Below are 4,889 nucleotides of genomic sequence, written 5' to 3' on the forward strand. Positions count from 1 at the left end.
GCAAAATGAATCCCAAAAACATGATCTTAATATGAATTATCCGTTCGTAAGACTTAGGGAAAGTTTTATGCTATTCTTATTAAACTCCAAGTACAGGTCGAATGCGGTCATTACTTTACGATTCACCCGAAATGAGAAACATATTTTAACATAGGAAATTCAAAGAAACGCAAATTGAAAAACATTTGGCAAAAGAAAACTTAATTGAACAACAAATCGAAAAATTACGGCGCAAAAATACAAGAAAACCCTACTTACCAGACTGAACGCAGCCACTCCGAATACAACGACTGATTTTCATGGGTGAAAAAGAATTTTTTTACACTTACTGAAGACAACAATGGGCCTAACGCAGTTACGAAGCTTGGCAATAGCGATTACGTAAGGAGCGCTGAGGATTGATAATTACAGGAAAAGTACGCATAATATTTGAACAAACTGACAATAACCCAGGCTAAAGTGAATGTGATAGAATGACAAATACTTAGAAGAATCGAAGTCTTCGAACTCTCGGGGGTACACAGGCGGCAGTCTCTTCCACGGCATTTAAAGCAACCTGGTACCCAGGGCTTTTCCCGCCACTACCATTTTTGAGGGAAAAGTCCTGGGCATGAGGTTGCTTCAAATGTGACGTGCTGCAAGTTTACGTTTGGTGACAAAGGTAGTAATCAGCGCTGCAGTTTTTCTCAAAAGCGAAAGAACACTTTGAATCACAGATACATGGAGACTACCACTAAACCACTGGTTTTAGTAAGGAAATTTCACAAACATCGTAGATCAAGATTAAGTTCTTTTTTTGAAACACAAATCCCTCGGCCATTACGACATCGTCTCCCGCAATGTGGCTTCAAAAACTGTGACATCACAACAAACACTGCACCCAAATTATATCAATCTAAATGATTATTTAATGCATAAAGAATTTAAAAATACTAATTGCGCATACATTTGTTCATCGCCTACTTTTGTAGATCACGTTTTTTAAGATTATTTTTTTTCGCGCGCGTGCGACGCTCTGTGAGTTAGAAACAGAGATAACAACTGTGACACATGACAACAAGTTATTAAAGCGCGGTTACCAGCTAATATTCCGCTGAGAGGCAAATTGAAAGCGACGTGTCTCCTGGAACAAAACATTCGCCACGAAACAAAACATTTTAAACGTTGTTTTGAGGACTGAATTCTTACAACGCTACAAAATAGAAGAAATCAATAATGACATTACTACCCTTCAATCGTGTAGTTTCACTGGTAGTGCAACATAATCCACATAACAAGGAAAAAAAGTGCAAATGAAACTGTTAGTGTGTTCTAACAAATCAAATAATGCTAGTCAGCCCAAGAATGAGTGGGAGGGAGGGGTGGTGGCAATAACGAGCTACCCCGATCTGCCTCCCCTGGATAACACCTTCTGAGTTATTCAGATTTGATTGCTTCTTTATACGATTAGAGAAAGTACACCGAATTTGGAGTAAATTACAACGTGTTATTACATTACATTAGGTAGCGACTCCAAAATTATAATGGGAAGATTCAAATTTATTGGAATTAGTTATCAGTGATTATTTCTTCCGTTTTAATAAATGACAGCTATCTGTCAAATAAGAAGTCATGACAAACACAATTAATAGATTTCTTTACAAACTTGATCTGACAAGAACCTCATTACATGCAAAGAAAGCAAAATGGAAAATTATTTTGGTTTTGCATTGAAGAAAGTGGCTGAGGATTTACGGATATTTTCAACGGTAAGCTGCTTTTTTTCACAGTTGTTGTGTTATATAATTATGGTGAATCTTTTCACATTAAGGTTAATCTATGAACCTGTTTCGTCTTTAGTCTTTTAGAGTATTGTGCCCACGACATTTATACGATATCCATTCTATTATCTTCTGTTACCTCAAGGTAAAACTGACTTTATTAAATATTGTTAAATTTTGCCAAAACAATTTGGCAAATATAATCAAAGTACCATCCCTCTATATACAACATTCCACTAGCGGCAAACTCGCGAGGAAGGCTTTCTTAATTTGGCTTCTTACATGTTATGCAAATAGGCAAACAAAAATATTGTTGAGTTGTCCTGTTCTGCACAAGTAGTTATATTTTAAAATATGAAAATTCCAGTCCTAGCTAATAATTTTTACGAAAACTTTTACAGCGTAATTAAATTTTGAAAAAAAAAAAGAAAAGACGAGCCAATTTGTCAGAACTACCCTGTAGACAAAACAAGCCGAGACAAAATATGTATCAATTTTTAGAGGAAGCGATTTATAATGCTATAATTTTGTGAGCTTGTGTTTATTCATAAGGGGAAGTTTCGCTCGCGGTGTCTATGTTTGTCCAGATGTCTTAAAAACTGGCGCGCGTTCTAATGAGAAAATCACAAGTTTCTATTAATGGCGCTATGTTCACTATGATATGTTATCCAAAAAAGAAAAAAATAAATAAATAAATAAAGCTTGGCAACATCATTTCCTTTATAAATTTATAGTTTTTATCGCGTTGGGTGACAATGAATTTAAGTTAGTGTGCAGTTTTATTAAAGCAAGTAGAGGGTAACTAGCTTTTACGATGATGCGGAGAGGCTTGAACATAAAACATGGTTTCAGTAACTGCCGAGTCAATATTTTGTTCCATGTGCCGTATAAGTAGCTTGTAGTAAGCCAATTAACCTGTATTAGAATATGTACATTTTACTTCTTGGTGTAATTTAAGAATGATGACGCCAATAAATTTGAGACAGCCCGTAACAACACGCAACACGTAGCCAAACTGCCAGCTGCAAAGCCACAGTGTTTAGCTTTAGAGACCCTTTAGAAAAGTACCTAAAATGAGTCCAGTTCATGTTTATATTTCCTTTTATCATGTTAAGAACTGCAATTATAGTTCTACATCAGCGTGAAAATTGGCTGGACTGGCAAGGGCATGAAATTCTAAAACTTTGTCATAATTAACGCTTTTTAAACCCTGAGAACTGTCGGCTAACAACACTAGCGAGGCGGTGGATGAAAAAGGGAACTACGTGTACCACTCGCACGATAGCTGTTTTTATATTTGCAAGTTACCGCGTACTTTAGGCACAAGACTCTTTTTGATCTAAGAAGTATTACTGAAATAAACTACCATCCACCTGTGTCCATTCAAAAATTTCTATTTTCAAACCAAAGTTTGACCAAAGGCGTTCAGTGGAATCGGACCAGGCGAGCTATTGCTATTCAAGAAGGTGTGTCAATAGCCAAAGCCGGACAAGAGTCGAATAGCGCCTACAATTTCTGTATCTATTTACGTTAGAAAGGAGAGTATTTGACCAACGAGTGTCTTTGATTGTTGTATGAATTTTTTTAAGACTCGGTTTGATTTTACTACGTCCCATTTTTTTTCTATGCTTTGTTTTGCGCTCGGCAATAACGGACAAAATGAACGATCAAACTGAGAACGTAACGCATCAGTTGTTTTCCAGACGAAGGTATTTTGTTCATCGAATATTAACGAATCATTCTGAAGACCACGATAAGCTTATTATCTTGGGCAAATGTTTTCTGACCAACGGTGTATGTCAGCTTGAAATTGAAGAGGAAATTAATCAGCAGTAGTCAACATAAGGAGAAAATATAATTTACAAAGTTATTAAATGAAAGCAGACAGTGCAGTGAATGTTTAGGGAAGCTCTCTAAGAGGGTGAGGCCGAGGTAAGCTTAATAACAAAACACAGCTGCTTAGAACCGCAAAGAAGGTAATGATCTCTTAGTTTACTTTCGATGATCTTAAACGACGTTAATTTTCTGTTTGCTGGTATATAATCTATAACAATATAATGCTTAAGAAATTGCAAACTGTTTTTCAATTATAAAAGAGCAGTAATTTTCTCTTTCAGGGTTTTTTTGGCAGAAATAAAAGACACGATATCATTGGATGAGTCGCTGAGTGGGTAAACCACAAGCAGCCAATGTTACCGTTCGGTAGAATAAAGCCATGATGTTCTTCAACGCGTTCGTACGAGAATTTATTTTCTTTTACCTCTCAGTAAGTAGTTGAGAAGAAACTGAAGGGCAAAAATTTAGCAAGGTAGGCTTGTATATATAGTATTTTTGCCGATTTCTCTTCATTTTTAATGTCTTTGATATCGCATTTATTTCTGTCATCCTCACTGCCGCTCTATTTTACCCAGGCCATTCTGCCCAGTACAAGTGTTATAAAGGCTTTATGGTAAGTTGTCTCTCGATCCAACCTTGTCACGTTAATTCCTCACTTAATTTGGTTAAAAAAATATTTTGAATTTGCAAATCAAGGCGATTTTTTGTGTGTTCTTAAACTAATCAGTTGTTCCAGAACCAGGCCTAGACATCAATTTATTGTAGCCTCTTCGTTTTGCATCGAGAACTTATTAATAAATATTTGAAGTTTTATAGTTCAGCCCTGTCGCTGCTGAAAAAAATTACAGTTGTTTTAAAATTTCGGCTTCATTTCCAATTTTTTTCTCTTATCAGTTAACCGAGATTCAGTTAACTTATTTCTTTAGCTGCTTACTCTTCTTCAAGCAAAATTCGAGTCGTGTCTAAGTCAAAATGAAATATCCGTTAGGAAACTATAATAAGCGGGTTGCATACTTTTCTATAATGCGATCACGTTTGTCGCAATTAAGTAATAAATATTGTGATTGCGATCTGCAGTTCAGTATGTAATTCAGCGTGTCCAAAGAGGGGGGATTTTCTTTGATTTGGAAACTGAATACCAACTAAAACTGTGATTATTAGTAAACTTAGTCTTAGTTCAGAAGTTACGCATAAACTAACTAACAAGCGTTGTTTTCTTATTTTAGCTTAAAATCCTGAACTCTTCTAAACAAAGACATTTTTCAACGCGTTATACAATTGGTCAATCTAGAA

The 4,889-nt window shown here is 35.8% G+C and overlaps 1 protein-coding gene across 1 annotated transcript in view; it reads left to right on the plus strand.

The window, feature by feature from the left end:
* The first annotated feature begins 4,613 nt into the window (after positions 1-4,613).
* LOC140945707 (uncharacterized) overlaps positions 4,614-4,889 on the plus strand; it is a 7,793-nt gene continuing 7,517 nt past the window's right edge. Inside the window, exon 1 of the mRNA XM_073394745.1 lies at positions 4,614-4,889. This exon is cut by the window's right edge and continues 296 nt beyond it. The gene's annotated coding sequence lies outside the window, so the exon portion shown is untranslated.

This window comes from Porites lutea, chromosome 8, assembly GCF_958299795.1.
Source record: "Porites lutea chromosome 8, jaPorLute2.1, whole genome shotgun sequence".
NCBI classification, from domain to species: Eukaryota; Metazoa; Cnidaria; class Anthozoa; order Scleractinia; family Poritidae; genus Porites; species Porites lutea.